The 18816-nt window shown below is 42.0% G+C and overlaps 1 protein-coding gene across 2 annotated transcripts in view; it reads right to left on the bottom strand.

Moving 5' to 3' along the window:
- Positions 1 to 14937, bottom strand: part of LOC308069723 (uncharacterized protein) — a 90612-nt gene extending 75675 nt beyond the window's left edge. Inside the window, exon 1 of one of the 2 annotated variants that reach the window (XR_013930498.1) lies at positions 13426 to 14937. The gene's annotated coding sequence lies outside the window, so the exon portion shown is untranslated. Of the gene's footprint in view, positions 1 to 1240; positions 10564 to 13425 lie in introns of those variants that run through there. The other variant, XM_080402549.1, reaches the window with a different exon arrangement.
- Between the last annotated feature and the right edge of the window lie 3879 nt (positions 14938 to 18816).

Raw genomic sequence — 18816 nt, 5'->3', positions numbered from 1 at the left:
GGACTGCATGTTTGCTGAAGCATATGGTTACCAATTTGCTGGACATATGTTGTATTCCCCACAGGGCACAGAAGGACTTTTGGATTAAAGGGTGTAAATCATTGGTTATCACCACAGAATTAAGTACTACTCTCAATCTATAGAGTCTAAATATACACCTTTTTCCTCCCCAGACATTTCTTCCTCTAGCTGCAGCTCAGAAAATCTACCAATCACACTGTGCATTTCTTTTAAGAAAAAAAAATAAAAATACCTGTTCACACAGGCTTCCTTCCCTTTATAAGGATTGGGGGGGTGGGGGGTGGGCATGGAGGGACAGAAAAGGGCAGGGAGAAAGTAGAAAGATAGAAAAATGCCTTGGGGACATTTTGTCCCATAATTTCCAGAGGGAGCCATTGATCACAGATGTGTTTTTACACCACAGCAGCACCTAATTATTTTTCAGGACTGTTGCAATACATGTTTAGGAATCTCTGAATAATAGAACCATATGGTAACATTGTCAGAAGGAGAAAATAGGAACCCAGTAGGATGGGGGGGAGAAGGCATTAAAATGCACTGGCTGTAAATAGAAAACTATTTGTCAAACAAAGACTGAGGAAAAAGCAGGAATGTCATTTATTGAAAATAAAGATTTTCTTTGCATTCTTTGAAGAAGATTAAAAGAGCCCTGTTCTTTGTTTCCCAGCCTTTTTTTTACAATAATTCCCAGAACATCTGTCCTGTGAGACTGGGTACAGTGCTGTCACAAAATTTTTGGAGGACTGAAGAGGAGCTTGGACAGTTACTTTACACCAGGGCAGGAGACCTGGACATGACATGCATGGGTTGTTCTGGATGTGCCATCGGCTGTGTGAGGTCTGATGCTTCTGTGAAAACTTCTCCTGGTGTCCTGAAAGGTGCTGAAACAGGTACAGAAATATGGGAGGCTTTCCAGTGGAAGCTTTTCACTCGGGACAGTCTGTCTGGGCAGAGGTTGTCCAGGCATTCCTGGTGTCTCCAGCTTCACAACCATATGAACACAGACTTGAGGCACCCACACTTTTTGCTGAAGAAGTTAAGCCAGGACCTACTGAAAGGCTTGGCTCTCATGGGCACACTGAAAGAGCTCCTTTTAGGCTTAAGAACTTCCACCTCTGCCTGGAGTATCTCACAGAGAAACAGATGTGTGCAATGGCTAACACATATGGGAGGGGGTAGTCTGATATGTCCATGATGGTGTCAACTCTATTTTACATACCCTATAGTTACAGTTCACCCAGAGCACAGGACCTTCCGATGCTCCACACTTGCAGATGTGAGATGTCCCAAACAAATATCCAAAGTCCTCAAAATCCTCCTGGATAAAATGCTTGCTTAGAAAGAAGAGAGCTGCCTGAGGAAAACCCATGCCTAATAACTGGTAGGACTGTGCTGGAACTTCACCACAGCTGAGCTCCCTTCCTCCAACTTAATCTACATCCTTATTGGAAAGTGGGCAGGTCAGAGTTCAGCTTCAAAAGCAGCCTGGGCACTAATCTGCCTCACCAGATGGACAAGAAAATACATGCTAGAAGCACATGCGCACTGGCACAAGGACTCCGTGTCTAAGGGGTTACAGGATTGAGAGCTAAGGTAAATTTCCAGGATAAACCTACAACGCAGGACCAAACACAGGAGAGACACACACACGCAAGAGGAAGCTTTTTCTACCACGCAGCTTGAGGTGAAATGACTCCACATGCTACTCATCTGTGTGGGCGTTGCAGTGCAGGAAATCCACACAGCTGAAATCAAGACATCAGAAGGTGACTGGGGCTGTGCAGGGTGGTGGAAGGAGCCTCTCCTGAACAAAAGGATGCCACTGCAGTGATCACAACGTCCCCAGCATGAGGCAGGGGCAGCTATAATTGTGCAAAGTGCTCTTCATTCATTACCCTTCCCTGAAGCTGTGTTCTTGATTGTGCCTCTCAAAAAAAACCTTCAGGGCCACTTCTTTCTTGTCCTCAGCAAGACGCAATTTCCTCTCTCCTCCTGGAGAGTACATTTAGTCATTCTGCAAGGGACCAACAAGTTTAACTGGCCCAATGAGCTAATTTTAGATTGTAATTCCTGACTTCACATTCACTTCAAATACACTTTATGAACAAGAAATACAAATGCTAGCAATTTGAGTCACATTTTTCCAAGGGGTCCAGAAATCCTCATTGCAGCTATGTTCTTTTGCATATATAAATAAAGTCACAAATGATAATTGTCGATTATCTGCCTAATGTGCAGAGAGCACCAGGTAGCCTGATCTGCAGAGGGCATTCACTGCGATTACAGCCCATTGCAGGAACAAAATTGGAAACTGCTTCCCACGCACAGGCCTATAACATCAGGGAAAGGTTGGAAAGGGCAAGGAAATATGATGACCTGTCTTCCTCCCCTCAAAACCCCCCAAACCTAAAGAACTCAAACACAAGTCAAAAAACCTAACTACCTAGCTTTTGACAAAACCAAAAATTACTACTGTCTATTAAAAAATAACTACAGATGACGTTAAGATACGTTGCCATCATCCTTGCTTAAATAAGTAAGTTTCAAAGAAGTAAGAACAAACTCTTTGTGCTTCTTTCTTTTATTTTCTGTAGCCAGCTATAAAGGAACTAGTCTAGGCACAGGTAGTAGTCTCCCTACACACGAGGAAACTCTCTACAGGCTGGTTTACTCTTCTAAGACTCAGCTTACTGTTGATGATTAAAGCAGCGTCATGTTTTGCATTGACCTGTCATTCATCTTGGCCCACGTAAATCCCTCTGGATTGCCTCAGGTGCCGGCTAAGGAAGGTAGTGACCGTGTGTTAGCCAGGCCTAGACTCAACTGTTTCTCCCCCTCAAGACCCAGACCTATCGTTCTTACAAACACTTTCCAATTTGACATTTTCTGCTTTTGCTTACCATTGCCAGCTTACTCTTCCTGTCCCTTGTCTTTCTTTAGCAACTACCATTTCCTAGATTTCTCTTTTTCACAAGTTTTGGGCTATGTTCTTCCCAGATTCTAGGAGTCTGCCCAACCCAAACCTCAATGTTAACTTCTGCCCAGGTTTTTAATTCTTCTAAATCAATTTGTGTCGTTTTTTGTCAACATTGGTTGTCACAAAACTGCTTCTATCTTGCCATGATCAACTTTTAGGTATTTTGTTAATCTTTTTTGCTCAGGGCAGAAGAGGAACATTTTACATTTCCAGCTTGGCACCAGAAGAGCCCGGCACGCTGCTCAAGGGCCATTGCATTGCACAGGAAATACATTCCCTATAAACATTCCTAAATGATAGAGTGAAAGTTGCATGTGACAAACCAAACTCTTGTTTTCTTAGTGATTCATAAAGGATTTGCTTCTACAACAGACACCCAACATAACAATAATTACATGCCTAAATCCTCAATGACACCACTGAGAAAGACTTCCCAGATGCTTCTATCAGAAAAAGGTTCAAGTGATAGCTTCTGCTGCTGCTGTGTTTATATACCTGACCTAGAGACACTGCTTCCAAACTAAGATCAGAGTTTCGGTTTTCATGGCTCATTTCACCATTGACTTTTCACTTATTATTTAATAAGGGGATCACAGCAAGAGGGTGTTTTCTATGAATGACCATGGGAAGAAGAAGAAGACCCAGAGCATCCTATAAAAAAAAAAAACCAAAAGTGAATAAAGACTTGTTGCTTCAGACACAATGGGGCTATAAAAAACCAACACTGTAGAATGTATGAAGAGAAATTCATTGGGTATTTCATCTTCTTTAGGCTTCCCTATCTGCTTGCAGATCTATCTCTGAATGGTCAATATACACAAAATTGCTTTAAACTGTGCGGCTACAACACAAACACCTCAGATAAAATGTAAGGCTTCCTGAATGGGCAGTAAGTCAGTCAGGGGAAGCTCTATTAATGATGATATGAATTTGACAACACTCATTTCTTAAAGTCATGAAGATGACAAGTGGATTCAATGAATTCAGCCTGTAATCTTCTATTAACTGTCGTTGGCCTACACCAGCTATCAAAAATTTCTGGGCAAGAATAGCCTTCAAGGAGCTGAGGCTGAGCGTACACGCTCCCTTGGGATGATGGTCCTGGAGTCCAATCATCCCTGAACCCACTCTTGTCCAGAACCTTTTGTGGTCCAGGAAGATAATTTGAGGCTCAACTCTAAAAAAATGGCCACACAAAACTCTGTAGATGGGATGTATTTTCAGTCTTTGCTGTAAACCTAGTGAGTGGTGGGTACGCAGCAACAGGTTCACATTTCCATCAGGTCAGCTCCGCTTAGCATCCTTTCACAGACTTTTTTGTTACACTACTAACTAACCCGACAGAAGCTAACATAGAATGAAGCAAGGTGACATGACTGAATGTCACTCAATGACATGAGAGATATTAAACCAAGTACATTGCAATGAAATTCATACCACTAACTCTTTTCCTTCCCCATTTTCTTTTTTCTAGAGGAGGGCACAGGTGGGGAAAAATGTGGTATTCAAAACCAGAAAAGGCCTTAGAAGCAAATGATGTGAATCCCTTAGTCCAGTAACTTGAAAGCTGGCCTTTGTTTTGGAAAGGTTCCAGCAGTGCCAGTAAGCTGAGAGAGAGGGGAAGAGAGGACCTCGGTCCTAACCAGGGCCTTTCCCGTGCTGGTGGCATAGGCACGGCCACTGTCCGGTGGAGAAACCCCACAGCTGACCCGGCGAGCTAGGCAACGCTTATTAGTTACAACCTTCATTTTCTTCTCTTTATTCTAAACCTGAATCTGCTCTCTTCCCAGAACAAGGTCAGAGCTGAGACCTTCCCTTCCTTTCACTTCTTTCCCCTACCCCTATTTTGAATATTGCTGTTAAAATATGATAGCCTAAAAAGCCCTCTTCATTTGTACCCATAAAGCCATCCACATTTTGGGGCATCAGAAGGAAAATGATCCCCTGCCTCTGACACAGGTCACCCAGTGCCATGACTCTCCATTTCTTTCTTGGCTCCTTGGAATCCTTGGGTGCTTTATACCATGTGATGCAACCGAAGAACACCAGTTATGATAGATTTCTGTTTTAAATTACTCCAATTTTCTTAGTAGCCCTTTTGATGAGGAATTGCTAATTCCTTCCATCTTAGTGTCATAATGATACTGTCTCCCTGAAAGAAAGAAACAAAGGAAAGACAGGAAGGATGGAAAGAAAGAAAGAAAAATACACCCACAAACAACTTGTTTAGCACTACCACCAAGATGTACCTCAAAACTACAGGAATGTTCACAAACTCCTGCACCAAAACCTAGCTATGATTACCCCAAACAAAGCAATTAACAATAATAAGGGGTAAAATTACAATTGAATTTCCACAGATTCCATAGGAACCGCAGTTCCATTATATTAGTATCTTGGTAAAGAAACAGTAGACATCTATTTAAAATGGATTAATTCTTCCACAGAAATACTCTAATGAAATGTCCATAAAATTAGAAAGTAATTAACGTAAGTGTGATACCACTACTTTTTTACTTTTATATAAATGGGGTCTACAATATCCGTTGAGACGCAGAAAATATCAGATTTTGCAATGAGCAAACCTCATTTTTCTCTCTTTATGAAGTGATTTTTTTAACTCAAGATAACAATGTCTTTCTACTTCTTGCTTTTTAGTTAAAGTTATCACACATGCCTTTAACAACCTGACTTGCCCTGGGCTTTACATGTCTCTTTTGAGGTTTCATCTCAACTTGCTTCCCCACCCCTGATACTTCTGACTCTTTCTGCAGTGTAAAAATACATTTTTTTTGGCACTAGCTGTTGGGAACATCTTCTGGTGTTTATATTGTTTATCCACCTCTTTCAGCCTTGACTCAGCTCTGTGACACCTACTATTATCTGTCCCATCATTTCTAATTCATGCCTTATAGCATTATGATGTGTTTTCCCTTCCACACCGATGGACAGATATGGTTTGAAAGAGAGAAGTGACAGAAAATAAAGGGCTTCCATACTGACATCACATCAGCTGGGTTGCTCCACAATAACACACACTTTTCATCAGAACCCCAACAAAACCAGAGGACACCACTCTTCCCCCCCCAAATATCAGCTTATCTTTAGCTGGATATCCTTAATCACCATTTGTTAATTCACTCAATTCCCACTCAGTGCTGTTCTACTCACATTTTTGTATTTGTGAAGCTTTAGCAGTTAAAGTTGAGCCATTTCTCTATAAAATGTCTATAAAACATCAGCTTTAAAAAGGTGTTTATATGTAAGGACCTGTATTCCCATTTAACTGCACTTGTTATCAGAAGGCGCACACCCTGCAGATGTGCCCACAGGGACAGGTGCAGCCACACTGGTACAGATGCTGCACATTGACTGGGTGCAAATGTATGACCCACACACACACACTTCTGGCCTTCAAGCCCTCCTGGGACAGCATCACCCAGCATGGATGTCATCCCTCAGAGCTGGAGGCTTTAGGGGTAATTGACCTAATCAAAGAACACAACAAATAGCTACACTGAGATGTTTGACTGAACCAGTCACTGTCCTTGGTGGTTTCATGGTTTTTGGCAGAAATCTCGTGAATACCCACGTTGGAGTGGCTGCTGCCAGAAACCAGACTCACTCAATAGGTTCTGCCTCAAGGAACAGCAACGCACTAACACAAAGAGTTTCTTTACATGAGAGATGAGTAGGTAACAGGTGGTACTTAACAGACCTGAAATGAGTAGTGAGAGAGTAGGATGTGATAAAAAGGCATTATTTAAGGGCACAGAAGAGACAAATCAGATCATTGACAACAGCAATCTGAGGACAGATAGCCTGCCCAGGAAATACCAACAGGAAACCAACTTTTCATGTTGTTACCTACTATTGTCCTGCAATCACCTTATGGCCTCACCTCACTGCCATCAGCAGCGAAGTACGCAGCTATTAGCACTGCTGCTAGCTCAGCAATTTCCCGCTTCAGTGCGACAAGTACTTCATGCTCTGATCATAACTCAGCAAGGAGGTATGTTGCTCCCACCAACGCTTCTGATTAAAAGGTCTTTCACAGTTCTCCTGGATATCCTATCTGTGAAAGATATCCTGGATATCATACCCACAGATATAACATTGGAAGAATTCCTGATACAAATCAAATAAAGTCGTGGTGACCAACAAAGCAAGCCTGAAGACATCACCCCCACTTCTTGCTGGCTTACAACTCTGGGAAGATAAATCCCTGGCTCTTCCCGTGAACTGCAGCAGCGGCAGCCTCCCAAAGCTAGGGACAACAGTGGAGAGGAAGAGTGGCAATGGCCAGTCCACCCTCACATGGGCTGCAGACCCCTGTGAGAGCAGGTCTGTGATGGGGGATGTTTCTGACCTCCTGTCTCACCCAGTGCATGGTTGGCGAGCACCACCACAAGCCTACTTTCCTCAGCTTGACCTGAGTTGATATTTCAGCCACATGTTTGTGTTCTGGTCCAGGTCTGGGGACCTGCTTGCTGTTTTGGAAATTTGAGGGCAAGGGAACCAGCAGCCTTTGGATACTGGTCAGCAGTACCAATTCATACACCCAGACAACTGGACTGATCCAAGATAGACCATGTTTGGGTAAGGGAAAGCTGTAGGGAATCAGCCTTGCTTAGCAGCAGGTGATGTAATGTCTCTGGAAAGCAAGATGGGCAGAGAGCTCTGATGCATCCTCTCTCTGTCACAAGAGCTGGGGATGGAGGATATTGATACAAACGTGGGAAAAAGCAGAACAGAGGGAGGAAGGAACAAGCAGACGGGGAGGAGGAGGTGCTGAAAACCGGCAGGGGAACAGCTCTTTCTGGGAGAAAGTAGAAAGGGTTTTGCATTGAGGAAAGCTGTCACCAGTTATTTTTGCACAGATTTTAAAGTTCACTGAACCCAGCTCTGGAAGTTGCATGTTGTGTTTTTGGCTGGCAATATCAACATACCATATGGAGAAGCCTCAGTTTGAGCTTTACAATATTGTTTGGATTCGATACTGACGTATTTTCATTACTGAACCTGCCTTGAATTGTATGTTCTTTTCTTTTGATGTACGATGGATGAAACAAACCCATAAAACAAAGAATAAAAAACTAAAAATAACAAAAGAAATGCACAGGGAAATTCCTGTATTTTGAATTAGACCCAAAATACATTGACTTTAGCATCCTGTCTTTAACAGCATCTACCAGACACAGTAGATTCCAGACAAGAGGAAGAGACAAGAGATACTATACTACTGTAGGTATCATGGATGCTGTTTCTCCATCTGTTTGTCCCATTATTATTGGACTGCTTCCCTGTTTTAGGGATTTGCTGAACTAGTGGGGTAAAGGGGGGGAATAGTCTAAAGATAGTCCTTACATTTACTGGTATAATAAGAAATGAAGGTGAACAGCTCCCACCTTCTACAGTCTGAGAAGATCCCTAGCAGAAAATAATCTGGAACAAAAACTTGGAACAGATAAGAGCATAGAGGCTGAAGGGACTGAAACATACACAGGAGAACCAGAGGTCCCAGACACACAGGATCTGAAACCACTTTCTAGTTTCTCTTCTGGTAAAGCTTTTCTCTTGCAATGTTTTACTCTTCTGCTGAAATTGTGCCATATGTACTTCGAAAAGCTCAGGGCTTTTGTCACTCCAGACCACTGATCACAGCTGCCAAAGGCAAGACTGTCAGTTAATTAAATGCCATGCAGCTAACCTGCTGACCTGATCACAGTGCTTGGCATTGATGCCTGGGGACCTGATTTAAGGTGATGAGAACAACCATAGCCTTTCAGGTCAGCCCAGCTAATGCTGAACGGAGCTACTGAGAAAGTGCAGAAAAAGTCAGAGGGTAGGTACAAGCCACCAGCCATGAGAATCACTGCCAAGAGAAAAGGGCAGTTTACTTTGCAGACCTGGCATGCTGTAAGGATATCGGTTAATTACATGAGGAATATGAGAATCCCAGGAAGCATCCTCTGAGCTGCACAGAGGAACTGCAGGAACATGGGGAAGTCTAAGGGAGACCAGCTTCGTGAAGCCAAACCCAGTATTTAGGTATCAAAACCTGGGTGGTGGTGGTGGTGTGTGTTGTTATTGGTTCTGGGGTTTTTGTTTGGGTTTTTTTTTTTAATAAAACATTAAGATTGCAAACATTTTAGAACATGAATACTATTAGACTACATTCTTGTTGTTTTTAACACCTTGTGTCCTCATCCTGGATAGGGTGCCTCATTGCTACCCTAATATGAAATCCAACAGTACCCAGCAAACACCCTGGGATAGATTTGAACCCGAGGGCTGCACAGCTCAAGATTATGCATTTTGTAAACCTCTCTTCAGCCAGCCACTGAACTATCCCTAGTTGATACTTTTGCTACAACGTGCATTTTAATAAACTATACCTTCCTCTGCTAATTACCATCAGCAGCGTGAAATCAAGCAGTAGTAAAAAGCCCTCCTACGCATCTCTCCCTCCTCATCACAGCCCATGCTGCACCAAACTGCAGATTTGCATTTTCAGACTGCTTGCCTGAAATGTAATTGAAGACATACAGATCATCTGTTTACAGTAACAAATTACAGTTATTTCAGTGAAGCTTTCATGACAATTTCACTCCTAACACTGCTATTTTTGATATGCAGTTAAAACACAAGAAAGATGATGGTGAGATGAAAGGAAACGGTGAGACTTTGCAGAAAGCCTGCAAAGATATTAGACGAAGAAGGAACACTGTAATATTCTTTGCTAAATATAAGATAGATAAAGACAAGAAAAGGTACACTGAAGAGTGTCTTTTTTCCCTTCCCGGAGCTCCAGATAAGGAAGTTACAGCGACATGATGGCAGCACTTTACTGTGTGATACTACATAGCTGGTGTGGGCTGTGATGCTGAAGGCAGAAGAACGCTGCTAGACATGATTCTGCTCCAAAACCTCTCAAGCATCCCTCCAGCAGCAACTCCTGTACTCCCTTCCCTAGGCAAGGCTGTTCTTTAGCCATTCTACAGGCTACAGAGTACATCCATCTCCCAGGTAGCTGCAGGGGCCATGCAACACAACTCCAAATTGCTGCTTGATTCAACTCATAAGGGTTTCTACTACTGGTTGTGGCCTGTGGCCTGCCTTTATTAGAACCTGGTGACATGGGGTGCCCAGTGCTCTGCTGCAGGGCCAGAAACATGAGAACCTTTGTCACCAGTCTCCTGTCACCACGACTTGCAGAAATCATTGCACCAGTAAAGATTTAGAAAGCAAAGGGACAGGAAAAAAAAAAAAAAAAGACAGCAAAGGGACTTATTCCATTATGTCAGAATCAAGACTCCCAGGAGAAACAGCTTGCCGATTACACTGAGCACTGGCAGAGAAACTTAAGAGACCAGTGACCAGCGTCAAACCAGGTCTCTGATCTTGCTGCAGATGTTCACTGGAGGCAAAAAGCAAAGGGAAAAGGCATAGACTCATTTTTAATTTGCACTGAAGGTCACCATTAAAAACTGAAACCATACCTTAGGGAGAAAAAACCCCTACAAACGGACAACCCAAACCACTGCCCTTGATAATACCACCGGTATCACTCACTCAGACTTCGGTTGACATGACTGATATCCAGCTAGCCTGCTTGCTGCTCAGTTCCTAATGCTCTACTGGCACTTCTGAGAAATTTTTCCATCTCTGCTTGTGCTGGCATTGGAGCCAGTGGGAAAGAGGAAAAAAAAATCTGCTGCTGAAAACTGAACACTATCACTGTGTCCTCATTTCTACTTGTAAGAGCATTTGTGCAACACTAACCCAGCTCTGTCACCTCACAGTCTTTAAAGGTATTTATTACCACAAGCACTGCTGAGGTACGCAGCAGCTATATTCCCACCATGGAGCAGACTGAACCACTGAGGGATCAGATAACTTGCCTAAAGACACCTGGGGTAACTCATGTCTGCTAAACCCAGGCACAGTACTATGCCACCTTCTGAGTGGCTCAGCTGAACCCTGTTTCTCTGTTTTCCCCCATGCTTTCAGAGTATTCACCAGTTTATTCTCAGTTTTAAAAGAAATTCAAACAAATACTCATTTGCACAAAGAACAGTTTTTCTATCAGAAATCACATCTGAGCAAATTAAATCTTGACAATATTAAAAGTCATTCTGGAACCCAAATTCTCCTTGATTTTCACTAAATGCTTGGTTTAAGTTGTTAAAAAATAGACCATAGTCCAAGTCCTATCAACAGATTACTGTTGTTAGCGAAATTCTCGCCCCCCATCACATAGGGAAGATTATAAAGCAGGGATGAAATTATGCAGATTAACAGGATATAGCAAGTATTACTCAATTGCTCTGACCTCATCGAAGTAGCCCAGTTATTTTTACAAAAGCTGTCAATCAAGCAGACACAGATAGAAAAGATGGTTGACATTGAACACGTGCATAATTATCAAATACATTAAGATACTGAATATACATATAAATTAGAATTTTTGCAGAGATACAGTTATAACGAACAACAGAAAGTTTTGGTGAAAAAGAAACAGTGGTCTGACAGGACAGAAAAGCGGCATCTCCAAGCAGAAGGCAGTCCTGAAGGAAAGATACTGAATTCTGACACCTGTATTAGAAAGGTACAACATCACATTTTTCCTTTTCAAGGAACAACAGGTTATACGCAGATGAGATGTAAGCAGAAAATTTCTATCACAGGCCTGGAGTTTTCCCATTTACAAGACAGATGAATTTACAGAGGAAATTCAGGTCACCAAGAGAGTAAAGCATCTTTGCAAAACTGACTTCATAATTTTCATATTGATAGATTTCAGTTATATTTTTTAAACTTCTTTTACCCCATCTCTGACCTTCTGGTGAAAAATGAAATACTGATTTTCAGGAGAAACAGGTAGGTCAACCCCCCGCTACGCTTTCCCAAACCCACTCAGTGCATGGGAGGAAGGATGGTTCTGTGGTTATGTCAACTGAGACTCAGATTCTGTTCCCAGCTTCCTCTGTGACTGTGGGTGCCTAAGAGCTATAGATCATGCCTCTGATAAAAGGAATGTCATTCACCAGTGTGCGTGCGAGCATGCTCAGATAGTGGAGCATTAGTCTACAACAAAATCTCTAACGTGCAAGCTGTCCGCATGTTCTGTAGGTATAGCTACCACTATATTTCAGTGGTATATTATATATACTATATTGAGTATTTGAGTTCAAGCCATAAAATTTATGCCAGATCTCAGACAGCCCTCATACTCAGGTGTGCTGTTGCAAAGATAGGGTCAATGCACACAATGGGGTACAATGTGGGTTGTACCATTCTGCCACAATTAGTTCCAAAGTTTTCATTGGGCCTTCACACAGGATTTTACTTTAAAAAAAAAAAAAATTCTCAAGTGAAGAGAGTGTCAAATGGAGGTACCAGCGTCGCAGACAAGGCATCACTTTCTATAGCCAACGATGTCCATTAGAAACGCAGGAAGCAAAAGGCTATGAAGCCTGTATTGCTTCAACTGGTTTTTACCTCTGTTGCCTACAGGCATTTTAGTTTCCTATCTCTCACCTATTTATATTGTGTCTGTGAGCTGGTGGCAAGCTCTGCTATCTGTCATGCTGAAGCTGAAAAGAAATCAGAGATTCTCCTACAACAAATAAGTTGAAGTAGACAAAGCCTTAAGATGAGCTGGCACCTGACAGAGCCAGAAAACTCCCCTTTCTCTGCTGCTAGAAGAGTTCTGCTCCAGTCCACCAGAGTTCAGCAGGAAGACAATGCGTGATGCATTACATGTAGGTGCGTATGGGAAGCAGAGTTCAGAGTTTCACAATGCATTTTGCAAGTGCTTTTCTATGCACGTGTAATATCATTTACCTCAGCTGTTTAAAACCTTTCATTCAGGGCTCTGCTCACTAGAGTACTTCAAATGTCACAAGAGAAATTTAATTAAAGCTTCATAAGTATTTCTATAAAGAAAGCTAAATGAATTATATGCAAGCAAAAGGAACCAAACCTGACATCTCTATGAGCTGAACTTCCTGGTTTACTTACAAAGCAGTCCAAGGGCAAACACAAAGCCAATTTTCCTCCTACACAATATACATCAACCTGAGGAACATTCTAGGAAAGGCAGAAAAGAATGCACCCATTCATTCATTATTTTTTTTAAGACTACAAGCTAAGGAGGTACAACTGGTGAGGAAAAAAGAAAATTAAAACTCTATATGAGGCAGAATTTGCCTATTACAGGCTTGATAAAGGCCATTGAGTTATTTTAAATTATCTTTATAAGAACCAAAACAAACAAAAAAACCAAGAGACATTCAAAAAAAAAGCTTTCTAATATGAAAGGATACACACTCCTACCTATCCTGCCCTTAGATACTTCCTTCAAGAAGGGTGATAAAGAACAGCACAAAGAAAACTTACAATACTGCTAGAGCCATACGAACCTTCCCAGTAGCAGGAATGCTTCAACCTCCAGATACATTAGGAGGAAAGTGACATTTATAGCCCTACTGAAAACAGAAATAAAGAAAAGCAATGAAGTAGACCAGTTGTTTCCCCTGTCTTCCTTCCTCTCTAGCCTCCCCCTAACTCATATACCCTCCAGGAAGAAAGATTTGACTCTCCTTTGACTTTTCAGAACAGCTGGTCTGTATCTGACAAATGAGATACCCAGAAGAGGAAGTTTAGGAGTGATTGAGCTGCTGAAGAGACACAGCTGACCTCAGGGCATCACCTCCCCTCTACTGGAGAAACTCAACCCTTCCTAAATGCCAAAGTTGAGGCACTTCCCCACAGCGGTTCAGGGAAGTCTCTGTTTTGCAGGATGTATACTGCTAATACTTCTCATCATTGCTCAGATCCCATTCCCTGTTTCATTTGAGGAATGCAAGGACCACCCAGCCACTGCTGCTTTGACCATTACACCACTGATAACTGTTGTGAGCCTTACACGCACGGGGCTATGATTTTAGGTGGAAATTTTAGAGTTGTTTCTAAATAGCAGTATTTTCTTACTTCCTTACGAGACGTGTCAGTTGCTTAGTTATTTAAGCTGTGTTAGGTTTCTCCTAAGCAAAGGGAAGAAAGAATTCAGATCAGAACAAGAGCTGATGCATTTCAAACCAGATTAATAAAAAACGCTTTCATGTCAAGTGTTGCAATGAGTGTGGCGAGCCCCACCATTCTGCACAGCCAAGAAAGGCTTTCAGAGCTAACAGAGTAATACTGATAGCAGGCTATCCACAACATTGTTCCACATTAGCAGCAGCGCAAAATGAGAGCTATGATAAATGCCAGGGCAAGCAGAAGGACACTGTGTTCATTAAGGGTTGCTGATGGTAGTTAAAACCTGTTAGCAAAATGCTGCACACATTCGTTAAGCAGCTCAGTTCAAATAGCAAACACAAAACACTACGGGAATTGCGCATTCCTCAAGTCATTTCCAAAGCACTGGCCTCAGCTAAGACCAGGGCACCAAAACCTACTAATGAATGAGCAGATGGGTCTTTGAACGATGCTCCGCACTCATTGTCAAAGGTGGTGTAGGGTCTGCAGCAATACTTGTCAGAAACGTTACCCAGCAGACTGAACGACAAAGGACAATGCTTTATTACTGACAGCAGCCGCTTTTTTTAAGAGCCCTTAAGCTTCTTGAAATGGTACCCAAAGCCCATAGATTTTCCAAAGAAGCTACTCTCTGGAATGCCTCATCTTGAAGCTCCCAAACATAAATCTGCCTCCACTGTCCCTGCATCCAACTGGACAGCTTGGACATCATTGCATCAAGTCAGTGAAGTCCATACCCAGCTCCTGTTAGAGGTGAGCTTGAAGTGGCAAAAAATTTTATCTTCACGCTGCTATAAACTGGCATAGTCAGATGCAGGATCTAAGCCCTGTCTATTTCCAGCAGATGTGTGAAAAAGGTAGCTTGAGAGAGTTAAGTGGTGGCAGTCTTTTAGTTCTTTTAGTTCTTTTAGTTCAAGCATGTGCCGCCATAACATACCATGAAATTATCACCTAGCAATGACTTAATCTGTGACCTGAGAAGTATCCTCTTTCCCAGGAGGGGGAAGCAATACTGCCCAATCAAAGGCTGTCACTCACAAACCAAGTGTAATTAGCCAGAGGCACGGTGCTGCTGATAATAACTATAATGAATTCCAAGCAGAGACACCTTTCCTGGCAGGCTGCTGTTTGGGCTTGAAAAACAGTTACAGAATAAATAAAACAAAAACAGAAGCCATCACATTAGCTACTGATTTTTCACCTCCTACTCAAGCACTCCGTAGAGATCCACTCCGGGCTCTGTCAAAAGCAAGCAATTACTCTCAATCAGAGATATCTGGCATGGAAGGAGTGACTTAGTGCATTCCTTGGGGTGGGTGGGTATTTTTACACTAATTCAGATAATGGAACTGGCTTGCCGAGTGGGAGAGAACTACTCATTTCCAAGACTACCTCCCAGCCCCCCTTCCACTCCATTCCTTGATTTTTAACATACTCCCACTGCTTTATGACTGGTGCATTACACATAGCTAGCTCCTGAGGTGACGACTCGACTCCTGGGTAATAGGAGAGAACTGCTCACATTCCAATGTTGGGCAAGTTGATTTTCTTTTTGTTTCCCCTCCCCCCCCCTTTTTTTTATTTTATTGCATATAACAACATATATAGTACACTGCACTGCAGCAAACCCACATTTTTTCCCCCACCTCCCCTCAAATCATCACAATTTAGAAAGGTAACTGAGAATGCCAGGAACAAAGAAATCACACAGTGTTGTGTTGCAGGAAGATCTGGCCACAGCTTGTGCTCAGCTTTGCACAGCTGGTCTCAGAAGGCACCAGACTGGTGACCAGTTCTCTCAGCCAAAACCAGGACAGGAAAAGGACTGATGTCTGACTTCAGACTGACATCTCTGGCCAGGGCTCCAAGCCCATATCCCAGGCTGATGGCTCCTCTGGGCATGTGCTAACTTCTCCTCATTTTGCTAAGCCAGCATTTGTATTTCTGGTCCCTTTCACTTGTTGTCAGAGGATAAAGTGAGTCAAGAGAAAGCCTGTGCTGGCAAGCCAGGACCATTCCAGGCACATTCCAGGCGTACTGCTGGTACAGGCAGCTTATTCCAAAAGTCAAGACCTAGAAACCTCCTTCCCACTTCCAGCTACTTCAAATCTGTTACTCCCTGCTTGGGTCCACTAAATTGTGTGCAAAGTGATGTATCTCTACAGTCTTGTAAGAATTTGATGGTGTTTGTAAAAAGATTTTTTGTTATGAAGTAATAAAGAGTAGTGCTGTACAAAAAGTAACTGATTTGCTGACAAGTTCTTTTTGTAATCTTGTTAGTACAATCCGGGAAAAGAAATACAAGGGAAATATTTTAACGTTATTCCTTAATAAGGCACTCCCCCGTTGAGCATAGTAGGTCAATGATGCTGTCAGTTATGCCATGTTATCTCTGTCAGCCTCATAGCCTAGATGGCATAGAGGTGCTTTCCTGGAAGATAATTTACTGGACCTATTTTTATTTAACCCAAAGGTTTCACTTCCTTCCACTTTTGAGCAGACATTTTCCAGAACAGAATTAAAGAAGTATTTACCACAGATCATTGAACAACAGTATTGGCGAAATCTCTTTCTAGCTTTAACTGTGCTAGACAGCTGGCAACTGTGCACGTCTGTGGCATCTGGGTAGAGATGTTTTCAGGGGCTGCTACTAGCAGTACACTGCAGCATGAGCCTGCAATGTAACAGCATTGGGGTTTTTAGTACAGAGGATCTCTTGCAAAAAAGCATGTCCCTTGTCAGCATAACGTTGCCTGCTGTATACCAACTGCATAAGAGCAAATGAATTACAGTGGCAAATCCAAATCTCAGGGAAAACTTGTCAGCAGATTTCCCCTATGGGACACATAACATGGTCTTCAAACACATTATCACTAGTAGCAGACAGCTAGAAGTCAAACAGCAGTTAAAAACCCTTTGACTTTGAAAAAAGCAGCAGCACCTTACAAATGAGTATTGTTCAACACCTGTTACATTTCTATCACTTTATTTTCTCCCCCATTATGAATCACACTGATTTTCCTGATATAATGCAACCACCAAGCAGGTAAGGTGGCTGGCCAAAGAAAGCAAATCTTAGTTCTGTATAATTCCACAATGAAGGTAATTAGTCACATCTTTGCTCTCATCATTTAAAACAATGCAGAAGAAAGGAAGGACCTACCTAGCACTGAAAGTTTATTTAGATTAAAATAGGTGAGGCTTAAAGATAATAATAATCTTTGAACAATTTGGTGTTCAAACTTAATCTAGAATAAATGCAGGACTGCTGTGATTTACCTTCTTCAAAGATTTGCCTTCCGAATAAATGAAGTTAAACTGAAGAAGGTACAATTTCTCTCAAATATGAAATTATTATTAAACATTAAATTACCATGGAATATTGTGCAGATAAATCCTCAGATTTTCAGAAAAACACACAACTCTTCATGATGAAAAAGAGAGGAACAGTTATTTCTGAGGTAGCTTGTCAGAACCAACATGCAAGAGCAGGAGAAAAGGAAGGAAATATAATGGAGAAGGAGAAAAGATTTTCAATTTGGCTATGCGTAAGAAAACAAAAATGACTCACTTCTCTCAACCTAAACTATGTTGAGTTTTTCTTTCTTCTCTAAAATTAGGCTTCCAATCCCGAGTCAGACCTGCATTAGCATCACAACACAGAGTCACTCAGCTGACTGACGCAGACATACTGAGGTTCTCCAGCTGAAGAACTTAATCTTTTCTCTATTAAAACCAGAAACAGTCTTCCTTTCTTCTCCCCCTCCCCCCACAACATATTTCTCCTCTCAGAAATATCAACAGCTTTAAAATGGTGTAGTCTAGGTGTCGTAACATAGAAATCAAATTATATTCTTGGACAATAACTAAACCTCAGCCTGAAAACAAATATTACCTTCTGTGACAGGCTGATTCATTTAAAGTTCAAAACCTTTTTTACCCCTTTGGGCAACTTCCCGTGAGTAAAGTAGAAGCCTGTCCCGTGAACTGTGGTCATGGGAAAAGCTTCTGTTAAAATACTGTGATGCCTGAACACTGCACACCAGTTTCAGATTGAAAGATTAAGAAATAATCCCCATTGCGCAAGTGCTCCTGGAACTACTGAAGCCTGAAAGTTAGCTGTGAAAGGCTAATGAATATTGAAGGTACTAATAAAAACAGTATTTTGTAACTCACTTCAAGAAGTTCTGACCACAGTAGTTGCCATGATATGTCATCTTACTGTGTATTTCAAATGAAGAGGATTTAAATGAAAAAATGCAACCAATTGCGTATCTCACCGCTGATTAACCAGCAGTTTGTCTCTTAACCCACTATTAATAACCAAAGAGTAGCTCTTTGTCATGCTAGCAGATGAGAGCACTTTTCCATTAAAAAGTCACTTGCCCATAAATCAGAGCTTATCAAAAGCAACCTTTGACGTGCACAAGCAGAGGAGTTAGAGAGGAACTCGGCGAGTGAGCAGCAGGCTGAACAAGTGCACAGAAGCATGCTCTGTGCTGGACCGAATGTGCGTACCACAGAGATTCAGCACAGCTAATGACATCTTTTCTTGCCAGGCATTAAGATCCCATTAACTGGTGAATCATTCTACCATCTGCAAAAAAAGCAGGTCCTTCCTCCCCTCTCCCCTCACTCAGGACAAGTAAAGGGGAAGCCTGAAAACAACTTTCAGCTCTTTTAATTTGTCCTTATGAGCAGTTTCATTGTCTCCCTTGGTGATCTCATTGGTGATACCTCCAGTTCTCTCCCAATGAGATTTTACTACA

The sequence above is a fragment of the Falco punctatus genome, assembly GCF_963210335.1.
Source record: "Falco punctatus genome assembly, chromosome: 9".
Taxonomy (NCBI): domain Eukaryota; kingdom Metazoa; phylum Chordata; class Aves; order Falconiformes; family Falconidae; genus Falco; species Falco punctatus.
The sequence above is the reverse complement of the archived record's forward strand: the minus strand, read 5'-3'. Positions and strand labels throughout refer to the sequence as shown.